Source organism: Dipteris shenzhenensis, chromosome 16 (assembly GCF_047967505.1).
Source record: "Dipteris shenzhenensis isolate YYH24624 ecotype China chromosome 16, Dip_SZ_1.0, whole genome shotgun sequence".
Taxonomy (NCBI): Eukaryota; Viridiplantae; Streptophyta; class Polypodiopsida; order Gleicheniales; family Dipteridaceae; genus Dipteris; species Dipteris shenzhenensis.
In genome coordinates, this window is record NC_141611.1 from 17,182,255 (window position 1) to 17,197,750 (window position 15,496).

Genomic DNA, 15,496 nt, shown 5'->3' on the forward strand with positions numbered 1-15,496 from the left:
ACACGAGCTATGGTGTCATGATTGGTGGAAGCATTCGAGGTAGCAACATCAGGCCATTCAAGTGATTACCAGTCTCAAGTCTTCATAAGCTTTTAAGCTTTAGCCTACACCCTAAAGTTCATAGAGTAACAACCCTACCAACACCGTAGGAGATGCATGCCCAAGAGGCGATGCTCTCTAACCTGAGAAATGTCCTACAGAAAGTGAAAGGGGTGCACAGCATGGATGATTTTTCCCTCTTAGTTTCATTAAGAAGTGAAACTTTTATATTGGAATCGAAAGTTTGTATGCCCTAATAAAAATAAAGGATTGAAACATTTGCCAAGATTTGAAACTTTTATGGGAAATTTTTTAAAGTTTCGCCAGGATTTACAACTTTTTCTTCAATTTTTAAATAGAAATATAGCTCTGATAAAAACATCCCTGGTGCACAGCTTACATCAACTAGCTACAAAGAGGGTGACATTAGCTATGTTGGTGTCCCTGAAACAAAGGAGAAACGGCTTGGGCGCACAATGTCAAAGATGTTGTCAATCAAAAGGACCAACGTGGCTTCAACAGTTGAACGTAGAGCAAAAGCAATGCATGATCATCCTGATTCTTGAAGTCTGTGGGCTTTAACACTGACAAGATCATATAAAAATATGGCCACGACCTGGGCTGTGCATGTCTTCACGACCTTGGCCTCGACCCATTGGTGCCATAGTGTGTGGCAACCAAGGCGTGCTTGTTCCCTCATCTTGTGGGAGGAGAGATGGGTCCTACAAAATACAATCCCCACCAAAACAATGGTGGATAGGGCTAAATGGCTTAAGGGGAATGTACTCAAGTTGAGCTGGGTCCAGCTCTTTGACATGAGTCACATTAGCGGCGCACATGAGCACAACAATCTTGGAACATCTTTGGCCACCAGAACCCAACGTCACATCATCTCCCTAGCAGTGGCTTCCGAGGCCACTGTGACCACCCCCCATGCTTGTGTTTCATGTGGGAGCATGAAGGACAAAATGGATGTATGTGTGTGTGTGTGCCTATGGGCTTGGAGTCCTATGCAAGGAGTGTGTGAGTGTAGGTGTGCTAGAAGGTTCTAGTGACTTGGCAGTTAGGTATGTTAGGTTGGTGTGATGTGTGAGTGATCATGGGAGGTGACTGATTGAGATAATCATGGAGATGATTGTGGATCTGGGATCTACCAACATGGAGACAGTTGCCTATATATGTAACCACTCATGAATAAAGATTTGTTCATTGTGCCTCATTGCTTTCTCTATGAACCAACATGTGGTATCATAGCTTGTTGAGAATCCTAGTGCCTAGAAAGAGAATCCACGAGATTCTTTGAAGATTCCAAGTAGATTCGATATTCTTCCCAAATGCTTCTCATTTCTCCTTCTTCCACTGTGACCTTGGAAAGCTCAGTTCTCTTCATCCATGCAATGGATTGAGAAACCCTATCAGCTAGACCTTCCTTATGCCTGGGCAACCTATCTGATCAGAGGGATTGATGGAATTCGTTGCCATCTTCATGCACCGCTTCTCTGTCTCCTCTGCATCACTATTGCAATGTTGGTCACTGTAGTCTCTTACTTCATAATTCCTCTGAGCCATGCCTTCTCTACTACTAGGGCTACCCACAATAGAAATATGGAGTGATTTGGTTTAGTAACAAGGGACTAATCGACAAAAAACTAGTCGATTCAAGAGAAGACAAAGCTTCCTCAGTTGAAGAAGATGCTATTGCCTCAGGAGAAGTGATGTGCCATTTCGCCTCAAATCTATAGTAAGTGTTCCTTACCTATGTATCTCTCATTGCACAGCAAAAGCCCCAAGCTTGTTGCTATCTGAAGTGAGGTATCAAGCCTCCAAATTTCCTATGTTCTATGCAAGCATTTCTAGTCTATTTTTGAAATTTTTAATGCTACACTAAATGCTTGAGGAGTGAAAGTACAATTTAGAGATTTAGAATTTGCCTTTTCAGTTCAGAGAATGTACTTTGAAGTTTAATTGATTTCTTGACAATATGCCAAATTCTCAAACTTCTTCAAATGTCAAGAAAACTATAAGGACAAAGTACAAGGTAAAGAAGACCCCAGTTAAGAGGTTGTGGGAGAAGCCAACTGGTTATGCATATGCCAAACAACTAGGATTTTCTGAATTCTTATCTTGCAATTTTCATCTCTATGGTGAAGGTGATCTCTTTGTTCAAAAAGATTGATCTTTTGTAAAGGGATTAGACATTGCCATTAAATTGGTAGGACCTTCCCAAAATGGCCTCCAAACTCAAAATAGATAAGTTTGAAGGAGAGGGGTTTCACACTTGGCAAACAAAACTGAAGTTTATTCTCATGAAAAAGGGAATATGAAAGGTGGCTAATGGAAAAGAAACTAAACCTAAAACTAGGGAAGGAGAAGCTTCATGGCTTCCTACAGATGAAAAAGCACTAGCTATAATTGCTCTTGGTTTGAGTGATTCTTTTATCCAACCACATTGATGGATGTGAGACTGCTCATGCTACATGGACTCATCTTGAGCATGTTTTTGGAGCACAGGGGAGATGCTCTAAGTTTAGCTTTCTTATCAAGTTCTTTGACTTAAAATTGGATAGAGGAGAAACCATCTCTTCACATCTAAATTCAATGAAGAGCATTTTGACACAGTTATTTGGCATCAAGTTTAATCTTGATGAAGATATTGTAATTGCCATCTTACTTAGAAGTCTAACTGAAGAATATGGCACTATTGTAACCACACTCACCAATATACCAGATATAAGTTTGGTGGAAATTGAAGCATCCCTCTTGGAAGAGGAAAGGAAGATCAAACAAAGAAGTGACTTCAAAGAAGGGGCATATTTGGCCAAAAGCAACTTCAAGGGAAAGAGCAAAATGAAGTGAAACTTTTGTGGAAAACCTGGACACTTGGAAAAAGAATGTTATGCAAAGAAGAGATGTTCAGCAAACCTTGTTGAAGAAGTAGAGACAAAAGAAGAAGAAGAACTAGAAAATGTCAAAGCTCTCACTACTTACAACACCCAAGTCAATTCTGACAAGGGTGAGGACCCATATGTTTTCTAAGTTATGTGTATGTGAGGTCAATAATGGTTCTCTACCATGGATAGTCCATCCTTAAATGATTGTTAGACTTTTGAGATTTTTCCTTGTTGGACTCATGGGGATTCCCATACATAGTCATTGTCTATCTCCCAGTTGTAAACCAAGAGTCCTAGGAGTGAGTCACAGGTTGGGGCCATGACTTGGAGCATCCTAGATACTACTGCATAGAGAGGAGTGAGATATTGGTAGGGGCCATCATGGAGCATCCCATCTACTATTGCTGAGGGATGAGGTCATCAATTTGTGGGGGGAATGAAGGACAAAATTGATGTATGTGTGTGTGTGTGCCTATGGGCTTGGAGTCCTATGCAAGGAGTTGTGAGTGTAGGTGTGCTAGAAGGTTCTAGTGACTTGGCAGTTAGGTATGTCAGGTTGGTGTGATGTGTGAGTGATCATAGGAGGTGACTGATTGAGATAATCATGGAGATAATTGTGGATCTGGAATCTACCAACATGGAGGCAGTTGCCTATATATGTAACCACTCATGAATAAAGATTTGTTCATTGTGCCTCATTGCTTTCTCTATGAACCAACAAAGCACACACCGCCTCAAGATATGGAAGGATGCTACTTGAATGATCTGTTTTCTCTTTTCTGCTTAGGTTAGTAGTTTAGGAAACTCACACGTGGATGATAAATGTATAATGGTTACATATCATGGTGGGAAGCACTCCACCATTGACACAACCCTAGCACTCCTGAAACCTCTGATCTGCAAGCAAACACAAGAACACACCAAACGTGAGCAAATTGAGCAAGATGCTCACCACCCAACCACGACATCTACAGGATGCGATCCCGAATCAGGAGATGTCCCCTCCGAGCCATGAGCTAAGCTACATGCATGAACTCCCAACCAGATCCTAATCAGCCTGATGTCCCATACCACCAGGTGGTGCTGTGAAGCCCAAGATCTGCTGCAGGGCCTTGGGCTATGCTATGATGCAAGCGTGCATCTACGACTCAATTCAAGATCAAACCTAGCACCTAGGAACGAGACTTACTCCTATCAGCTCCCTGAGACTGAACCTCTGGGCCCCTTATATAGACTCGGGTCCCAAGCACCAAAAATAGTGAAGACCTCTAACTGGTTCATACCCTTGCCACTCAACCCAAGGATCAAGCATGCCTAGCCCTAAGCCTCCCCAGGCTACCTAAGCTAGTCTTGTGTACCCAACAGTACATGTCAGATACCAATCCGTGCACATGACATACTTCCCCTCCTCTAAGAGCTCACTCTTGAGTTCACAAAAAAACCTGGGAATGTCCTCTGGAGGTTCTGTAATGTCTCCCATGTTGCATCCTCCTCAACACGATCCTTCCACTTGATCTTGTAATCCGTGATAGTTCTATTACAAGTCTATCTTTCACGAAATTCAAGAATACCCTCAGGCTCGTGTGGAATAAAAGTCAAATCTATAACTTCTATTATTTCTTAAGGAGAAACAAGTTGATCATCCGCACCCAGTAACTCTTTCAGTCCACTAACATAAAATACTGGATGTACTTTAACATCAAAAGGCAATTCTAGTTTATATGCAACTGGTCCAATTCTTTTAATAACCTTGAACATGGACCACAGTATCTAGGGGATAACTTCAAAACCAAACCAGTACTTAGGCTCTTGGATTCCTTGGGAATATGCAAATATACCATCATTCCTTCAGAGAACTCCCTAGGTGAACGATGTCTATTAGCATAAAATTCGTCCCGATCTTGGACATTTCTAATAGACTCCTTGGCAAACTGCAACATTTCTTGCATGTCTTGCAAGAATGTCTTTGCAACATCATTTTGGATTCCTTTAACCCAACCATAACTGGTGACTTAGGTTGAAACCCGTACGTAAGCATAAAAGAACTGTAACCAGTACTCAAATGCTTTGCACTGTTATATAAGCAAATTCTATCATAGGTAGATAATCTTCCTAATGAAGACTGTCTCTTAGAAACATATGCCCAAAGCATATCTTCAAACAATTGGTTGACCTTCTCTGTACTGCCATCAAATTGTGCATGATCTGAGGAAGTCATACTTAAAGTAGTTTCCAACTTCTCAAAAACAAATGGCCAGGAGTTACTTGTAAACTTCGAGTCCCTATCGCTGACTATGTCAGACGGCAAACCATACAGCTTAAACAAGTGGTCCAAAAACTCATGATCCAGCTGAACAGCTGAAATAGTTATTCCAGTAGGTAAGAATCTAGCCATTTTTTTCAGACGGTCCACTATGACCCAAATGGAGTCATGACCCTTGCGCATAGGTTGAGCCCCAGGTACTAAATCTATGCGATGGTCTACTGCCCGTTTTGGAGGTAAATCTTCCGGCAGTTGAACAGGGAATACGTCCATGAAATCATCCAACAACGTTTTTAATTCACCATGCTCAAACACGCTTAAATCATTTTTGTTATTAATAGAGACAACAAATGAAGAAAGCGGAATCAAAAAACACTGATACACATCATACTAAAAAGTGTTTATTATATTCTAAAGCTGCATCATAGGTACAATAGGTCCCTGAGAAGAGGGAATATTATCACACTGAATGCAAAATTGGATGTCCTTATCCAAAAAAGAGAGTGTATGCTCTTTCCATCCAATCCGAATATTGTGGGTTTTAAACCACTCTATTCCAATTAACAAGTCCACATGGTCCAAGTGCATAACATAGCACGTAGGAGCACCTATGTAGTCTTGAATCTAGATAGAAAGTGCTTCAATCTTGCGATCCCAAAACTGCTTCCCAGCTGGAAGCTGCACCTCATAGGTGTGATCACTAAGTATTGTGGATAGCCCCATCCACTACACAAGTTTGTAATTAACAAAATTGTGAGAGCTGCCTGAGTCAAAGAGAATGTGAACTCTTTGGTCCCTTACTTCTCCATAAACTCAGAAAAGATCATGGGAGCCAAATAACGAAACATTAAAAGCGCAATTACAAGAAAGTGGGTAGGTAATGACATTTACAAAAATACATGTCATCCACTCCCTTAGCTTTGGTACCTGTACCCACATGGAGATTCGGTCCTAGTGCTTGCATTTGGTTCTTACACTTAGGACAATCATTCCTAGTGTGGCCCCGCTCCTCGCAGATGAAGCAACATCCTTCTTTCTTTAACTTCAATGTACGGAGGAAACGGGCACAACCATTCTTTGTCTGAGTCGAGTTCTTCTTGGAGGCATTGTCTATAGACTTTGACTCCTCGGTACCAGTGGTAGACTAGAAGAACTTCCTCTTGTTCTTCCCACTCGTGTTAGCAATGGTGGTTCCCTTTGTGCTAGCCATGGTACCATCATAGATGCGCACATAATTCATGGCCTCTTACAAAGTGGTACACTTGTTGTTCTTGATCTGTAGCTTGTACAAGTCAGGCAAACCATCCACAAAGAAACCTAACAAGGTCACTAGATCCATCTTTGTAGCTCTAGTCTGCAAATCCTGAAACCTCTAAAGATAAACCTCAAAGTTAGATTCAGCTTGGACATATCGAGGGATTTGAGCTTGCCTACGATATCGTACGAAATTCTTTCCTGAAGACCTCTTCGAATTCTATCCATGTTGCAGGCTTGGGATGGCAGCGGAGTTCCTTCCACCACAATAAAGCCTTTCCTGACATATACCCCGCTGTAAGCTGCATTTTCTTGTCATCAAGGTAAGGATGAAACTCGAAGTGTACTTGCCACTTGTGCAACCAAGTGTCAACCACCTCCTTGGTATGGGACTTCTGATCTCTGGGAAAAGGATTTGGAGTGATATTCAAACCTAACACTGAAGCCAAAGCATCCACATGCATGAGCACCTGGACAGTGCTAGTCAAAAGTGAGAGTGAAGTTCGAATCCCTTGGAGTTGCTGTGTCAACCCCGTTTGATTTGTAGTAACTCGCTCAAACTTTTCATCGAGAGCAGTGGTGCATTCACTAGAGGCCGTCTTTGTAATCAAATCATCGTAGAGACCCTGGTCATCATCCACATGGTAGTTCATATCCTGGTCTCCCATCAGAAGCCCGGGGTCTACGGAATCAGCCATGACTGAAATCTGATCTGAAAAAGAAGATAGGCTAGAGAAGAGAAACAATCAAGTGGCCTTGGAGCTAGGAGGTAGAGCCGAAGTGAAATTTGGCCAGTGAGGAGATGACGGAAGAAGGGAAGGTTGGCCGATCAAGAAGGTAGGCTGGTCCGAGCTGATCATCACCTTGGACTCCTAGACCCAGGACTCCCACTCCTGGCTATCCGTACGGATTTTTGTAGTAGGCTGTACAGTGTATCTAGCTCCCAAACATGAGGATGTAGAGGGGCTAGAAGTTTGCACAGTCCACAAGCTAGGGTAGAAGGCAAGGTGGCCAAAATTAATAAACGGGAGAGCACGATTTTAGTAAAGCCCTGCTTTTCAAAAGCTCACCCTCCAAACTTGGAGGGATGGTGCCTTTTTAAGCCTCCAGGCCCCCCCAAAAAGCACTTGGCCTAGATCGCGATCTAGCCCTATCCTGCTGGCACCTTCCTGTGCTCCTCTTCTACCTGCCATCACGTCCCTTGAGTAGCCAGCCACAGGTGGGATCCCCCTTGGTTCGCCCCAGCTCTACGCTCTCTCACGACTTCCTTCTCACTCCTCTACCTAGACCTCACTCCCTCCTCCTAACTACACCTCTCTCTCAGCCCATCACATCTTGCAACGAAATCACCCTTCTTACTCTCTCTCTCTCTCCTTCCTTCAATCCCAATCCAGTACCACTTCCCTTAAACGATGAACTAGTAGTCAATTGCAAGGCATGAACATGAATTTCGAAATTGAGGCATACTTGGAGAAAAATTCACCCAAAATTCTCACAACAGAAGTTCCTGCCTCAAGAGTTGGCTCTGATACCAATTGACATGACCCTAGCACTCTTGAAACCTCTAATCTTCTGCAAGCAAACACAAGAACACACCAAACGTGAGGAAACCGAGCAAGCTACTCACCACCCAACCATGACATCTATGGGGTGCAATCCCGAATTAGGAGATGTCCCCTCCGAGCCACGAGCTGAGCTACAGGAAAGAACCCAACTAGATCCTAACCAGCTTGGTGTCCCATACCACCAGGTGGTGCTGTGAAGCCCGGGATCTGCTACTGGGCCTTGGGCTACGCTATGATGTAGGCATGCGTCCGTGACTCAATCCAGGATCAGACCTAGCACTGGGGAACGAGACTTGCTCCCATCGGCTCCATGAGAACTAAACCTTTAGGCCCCTTATATAGACTCGGGCCCCAAGTGCCAAAAATAGCAAAGACCTCTAACTGGTTCGTACCCTTGCCACTCAACCTGAGAATCAAAGCCTGCCTAGCCCTAAGCCTCCCCAAGCTACTTGAGCTAGTCTTGTGTACCTAGTACACGTCAGATACCAATCCGTGCACATGACAACCATAAACAAGAATTCATCTATTAGCATGGTGACACATAAAAGGCCAACTTTGGGCAATTCATCCTCAACCCTTGTTGCTTTCTCTCCCAAAGAGATCCATGACAAATGATCTGTAATTTGATGCAATCTTTCTACTCTCACCACAATGTCAAAGTCAAATTCTTGAAAAAGAAGGATCTATTTTTTCAATCTACCCTCAAGGGTGGGCTTGTTCAACAAATACTTGAGAGCCTGATGATCAATAATGATAATAAACTTACTGCCCAAGAGATAGTTCCGGTACTCTGTCATGGCATAAACCATGCCCAGGCCCTTGCATTCGATGATGCTATAGTTTCATTCTTCTCCATTCAGTTGTCTGATGGCAAAGTACACAGGCAAGTACGGTTTGTGTTCCTCATCCAACTGGGCCAATATAGCATCAATGGCCAGTCCACTTGCATCCACATTACATGAAAAATGATATCCCATTTGGGTTGCCAAGGATGGGTGCCCTCTCTAGACATTCCTTGAGATTCTCGAGTAGTAGTTGTGCTGAGGTGTAGACCAAAAAAAGAACTATTCCTAGCAGAGAATTTCTATCATTGCCATCGCAATATCAACAGAGAATCAAATGAACCTTTTGTAATAACCCACATGTCTTGAAAAAGGACTTCACTTCTCAGGGTGTGCGGGGAATGGGCAAGGTCAAGGATACTTGTGTGTACTCCGGAAGTGGCTGAGATGTTGTTGGGAGGATACTGGTGTGTACTCCGGAAGTGGCTGAGATGTAGAAGCGATACTAGAAGATAACTTTTTTTAAACTTTTGGAGCCTGCTTGAGAATTCTACAGTATGGTGGTCCTTCCATCTCATATGTTGTTCCGAGCACTTCTTCCATTGTAGTGAGATCTATCTCAAAAAGCTACAGGTCAAACAAGGTGAGGTTTGTGACATCTTCCTCTTCATGTATAAGGTGGGCTTGCCCATTGCTCAAGAGGGCTTTGACTCCAGTGCTTCTCCTCTCGTGATCAGGTTGTTCTTGGTTCTGGCTACATCCATCATCATACACAAAAGTGTTTCGTGTCCTTTAAGGAGTCATCTCCCACACCATGTGCTTGTGGGCAACATTAGTCACCTGGTGATCACCCCCCTCTTTGGTATCAGACTGATCAAAATAGTCATTCACCCATTTAGTATTCTCCATGTCCTCTGCTTCTCTATCACTTGTGTCCATGGTACTACCAATGTCACCAATGTCCTCATCCTCTATGGTTGTCGAATAGCCCTCATGAGGGGGGTTGGTGCCACCCATGTCATGTGTCATCATTGGATCATCCTTCTCATTTTCTCTAGTCACTCCGATGACCGCTTCACCACCTTCCTGGATATTTGTGGACACCATCCTCCTATATATGTGAGGGTTGTTGCTGCAAAGACCGAAGGGCATTGTGTCATAAGCAAGTTTCCCTAGACCAGGTGACGGAGATATATCAGTGGGTTGCTTCTTATACTTGCCCACTTTGAGGCAGGTTGTCACAGTGTGGAGAACGTATTCCACCATATTGATGGGAGATTGATGGACAAGGATTCCAAGGCTCCCATCTTGTCTAAGATAACAGCTTCATCTTCATCTTGGAAAGCCTAATCCAACAAGTAGGTCAAGCTCTCAAAACCCTCCATAGCTTGTGCCTCCTCTCTTCGATCTTGGTTACCTCTAATTGGCTAGTCTCCAAGAGACCAATGGTCCTCTTCTACTCCGTCTTGCTCTTCAAAATCCTCTTCCCCTGGTTCATGCCTTTCCATATCTATTTCTAGAGATGTGGACCCTAAGGGCAACCAAACTTCATCAGTGGGCCAACCTTGATTGGCCTTTGCTGACTGCAACCATCGTCTACCAAAACCTAAAGAATACATTTGTTCATGATTCTCATTCATATCAGGATGACAGGAATGTCATACCACCTATCTTCATGTTAACAGCTTTGACTGCTCCCATAGGCTTCACTCTGGGCTGATTAGTCATGCGAACTTGAAAAAGGATGTTACTTGTTGTCAACTTCAAACCTATTTGTTGTAGCATACATTTTGGCATGATGTCACTATTGCACCACCATCTAAGAAGACATCCATTGGCTTTCGCAGCTAAGGGCAGCATACGTTAAGCACTGATCTAGCGTTAGTCCGTTATCAACTTGTCCTATCTTGGGTGTGGGCCTGCCTAGAACAGGTCCCTTTTATCGACCCTGTGGCATGTGGTTCAAGTGGGTAGTAGCCTTTTGTAACCTCATCCTCTGAGCTTCTATTCGAGGGTCAAAGCTCACTTGAGGTCGACGGTGTAAATGTGAATGTCTAGCGATTGACTCAAATGGTTCCTCCATCACGGCTTCCCTTTGTCTTGTGGCGTACCATGTCTCAATGGCATTTCTTTATTTGTGTTAAGTGTGCTTCCTAGGGGGGGAATGGAAGGTCATGCTTGCACCTCCTTGTCCCCATTCTATCCTAGTGTCGTCACCTTCGTTGCAAACCTCAATATTCTGGACATGTGGGAAGGAAACTGAGGTGTTCTTCCCTCATCGTCAAAACAAGATTGAAGATCTTTGGTGACACTCTTAACCACCACGTGGTAACCTGAAGGCATAGATTGGTCACCTGAAGGCAGGCCACTCTTAGAGCTCATGACAGGCCTTGTTTGACAATGAGGCCTACGGGGTTCTTTCTGATCAAGGACAAGGGTGATGTATTCCTGGTCCCAGTGTCCACCCTAGAGGGAGGGGGTGACTATGAAGGGGATGCACTTCTAGTGATTGAGTTGATATTGGTTGGTGATGAGTCCTGTGGTGCTAATATTGAGTCATCCTTACAATTGTGACCTTTTGTTTGTGACCTTGTCCTAGCACCCAACACGGCACTGATCAAATGGGGGTTGTTGCCCTTCCTTGCCACTACTATGTCAACCATATTGACTTGAGATGCTGGTTCCACTCTATCATTGGGGCAATGTTTGTTGTAGTGATCCTTTGTGTTGCACTGTCTACAAGAGGTCCCTCGAATGGCTATGTGCAATTAACTTCGTAGTGGCTGTACTCTCCACATCCATAACACATGATGGATCTTCGAGGGTTGGTCCCTCTCTCTGCTCCTCCCCGACCTCCTCTAAAACCACCCTATCGACCATGTTGACAATATGGCCCATATCCACCTCCTGGAGTAGATGGTTGGTACGGTACATAGGGCTGAGGATAGAAGTATAGGGCCCCAACCTGATTGGGTACAAGAGCTTGAAGCAAAGGGGGATTGGGCGGAACATTAGGAGGCATAAGTGGCTCTGAGGCTTTTATAGGAGCAAAGGCAACAGGTACTAGTGCGGAAGTGGTTTGTGTGGCTTGTTGGACCGCAGCAACTAGAGACTCACTACTTGAATATTGAGATAGAAGCTTCCGCAACCCCTTGAGGTAGGGACATTCAGAGGCATCATGTCCATGAATTCCACAAAAGGTACAAAAAGAAGGAGTGGATACCTTACATTTAGAAGGGCATTCCCAATGACCATGACCCACACCTTTGCATTCGGGCACCAAAGTCCACTTTTAACCTGAGTCTCAAATGATGAGGGACCCTCCCCCCTTGCTCTTTCTTTAAATCCTTCTTTGATTTGATCCAAATTTTTCTTGAGATGCTCCCATTCTCATGAGCCTTCCTCTCTTGAGTAGTTGGTAGTTGGTGCAAAACTCAACTTGGACTATTCCATCTTCATGGCCTCCCGCAAGAACCCTTGTAGGGAGGCATGCTTAGGGAGTTCGTCCACAAGTCGGATAGCAAATACAGGGGGTAAGGCCTTTAAGAACCACCTTTCATGACAACATCATCAGGCGGCATGGACATCTTCATCGCCAAGACCCTCATTAGCATATACATTGAGGAAGTGCTCTCCCCTAGCTTCATAGTGTCTATGGACAACTCTTAAACAATTCCTCCCTCAGGTTAGCCCAAGTGATCGAGGAAAAATTGATTGTAGCACACATCCGTTGCATCCTCCAAAAAGAGGAAGGAAAGATATGAAGAAAAGTATGCTTGTTCTCCATCCCTTTGGCCTTGCATGTTGTGAGACATTTTCTAACATGAGCTTCAACATCTTCATGGAGGTGGCCCTTGAACTTTTGGGTTTTCATGTGCACTTTGTTCAGTAGTTCAAGAAGTCCACCTTTCTCTATGGAACTCAGAACTGCCATGGCTAAGGCAACACCTTTACCCAAGCCGAGACCTAAAGTAGTTACAATTGAGTACTAGTAAGGCTGCTGGACACCACTCGGCCATATGGTTGTGAGGGCATGGGTGAGACAAGGAGCCATGATAAATACCACAGTGTGGCAACGTTACTACTTATGTAATTATGGATGGTGCGGGTGTTGAAGGTACTACTACTGTGAAAGTAGAAGGTGAGAGTGCTGAAGGCATTACTAATGCCAATGTAGAACGTGAGACTACTGAAGGCATTATTGATGCCAATGTAGACTTGGAGAACATAGGATGAAAAGGAGGGTAGTATGCCAAGCATCATGGATACAAATGTAGGGCATGAGAACATAGAAGGTGGGGGAGGCAATGATGATGGAAGAGAAATTGTGAGAGAGTGTGACAAAGTGGAAGCTATGAATGATGGATGAGTAGGGAAGGATAGGGCTATGGAAAGGATAATGCATCTGGCATCACTTGCTTGACGACTATTACTGTAGAGGCAAGATCTTGGGTGAGCTTCAAAAGAGGAGTTTCCTCGTGACACTCTTCAACACAAAAGTGAATTGTGATGTAAGGGCATCCAAAAGATGGCCCTTTAGATTGGGATCTAAGCAAAAGACTTGCAGTCTCTGTCACAAATAAATACAAAGAGTAGCAAGGCACCCATACCGAAACCCCCTTATAAGAACCTAGCTATGGGATGATCTATAAAGAGAGGATACCCCTCTGGATCCAAGGATCATAAAAACCAAAACGCAGCAACCTACCCTCCAGAACCAGAGCCTACTCTGTCGTAAGCTCTCTCAAACTCTAAAAGTAGAATAGCAAGGTCATGCCACTATGTCTAGCCTACTATGAGGCCTCCCAGAATGGGAAGATATATTGAAAATACTATGGCCATGCACAAAGCCATTGTGTGTGTCATGGATCAAATTAGGAAGTAGGGTTGCAAGCGTAGATTGATTGCCTTCGCTCATATTTTAAAAGCTGTTCCCAATAGTTTAGTTTTCCTTCATTGGGTTTTCAATAGCATAGTTAATGATTGCATAAAAGCATGTAGCATGAATGTTTATTCCAACAAGGTACCGTGAAATGTGAGTGCATTATTCTCACCGATGATTGGTGCAAGAACTAATCTGATCCATTGTTCGTATGGCACTATCTACATGTGTGGTATTGATGCAAGTGGACTTTGGCTATCTATCAATGCCAAACGGTCGTTTGGGCAATTACAAAAGGTGGGGTAAGGACAAGCTGTGCCAGTTATCACGGATAATGAATATTCTAATACCACAGGTGAGATGATTCAAGGGAGTTTCATTGTGTGGACCCACCCTTGTGCCAACGACTCACTCAACTTGGTTCATGAAGGATTTAGGAAAGTTGGATTGCGAAAGTCACAAAAGGCAGTTTTTCTAGAACAGGCAAGCTGACTAGCAGTCGATACCTTGATCTTTCATGGAGGTCTATGTGGTAACCAGCTTAAGTTGTATAAAACGATTGTAGGTAGTCATACAGGGTTGAAGAGTGGATGAAGATAGTGTGCTATTTATAAAATTTGAGCACTAGAAGCCAAGATATAGGAGATCTAGTGCTGTGCTATGGGCGACTGACACATGTTCCAAGAAAGTCAATAACATACATTTATATTGTCTAGTAGCCATAGTTCTACTACTACTACTACATGTCATGTATTTGCAATATCAGTCCTAGACTAGTACTCTATGAAGTAGTAGTTTCATAAGGACCTCCTTGATGAAGTGGGCCTTGAATGCCTTTGGCATGCCATCGCACGGATACAAACTACTCCAAATCCCAAACCCCATTCTAGTCACAGAAGTCCACGATTGTCACACAGGCTTCCACTCCTAGGACGGCCTTGTTTGCCACCCCCATTTCCCCATGAGCTGGATCATGGTGGGTTGAAACGTGCATGGCCTCCATGACCAGGCACTCATAGTCGCAACAACTTATCCTTTGCGAAGGAGATGCGGCGAGCTTTGGTGGGTCATTCTGTCAACATTCTCACGATTAAGAAGCACATGTTTTCAGCCTTACACATTCCATCATGCAGAACATCTGTTCCCACATCATAAGATCTAAGAGAAGAGGGTCCAGTGTCCTCTCTTGTGGGTGCAAAGTTGAAACCCCAAAAAGGACTCCTTAGTTGCTCCAATAGAAACCCTTTTTAGGGTAAAGGTTCATGACCGACATCTCCATGGCGAGGGGGTAATCATCCGGGACATCAAGTTTGAAGGCCCAAGCTTCCAAAACTCCCTTAAGAGGGTTGTCTTGTGCAGGGCTGCGGTTTAGGACTCAACTTCTATGGAGATGATAGAGGCAGCCTCCACCTTCTCTCAGAGAAGGTGCGGGCTGAGATTGAAAGGAAGAAGCTGAACTCGCGCCCATGCCGGGGGCCTAGGCATAGGGGGGTGCTGGGACACTGGGGAGGCTCTGCGGGAGGAGAGTCTGCTGTAACAAAGTGGGGGGTGGAGGACTACAAGTGGAGGTGTCTGTTCAATGTCTGTTTGGATTAATCTCACACAAAAGCTTAGAAAGAATCTTGATGACAAAGCTGCTGACATGGACTAAACAAAGGCAAATAGATTGCTTGTTGCAAGAAATCTACTCTTGATAGCCTTAGACAGACAGCTGAACAATCAATTAATTGGTGGTTTGTTTTGAAGGAAGTGGCGTGCCACTACAAATGGAAAAACCATTTTTAAACCTGTGCTATGAAGAATTTCATGAATTGTGTTTC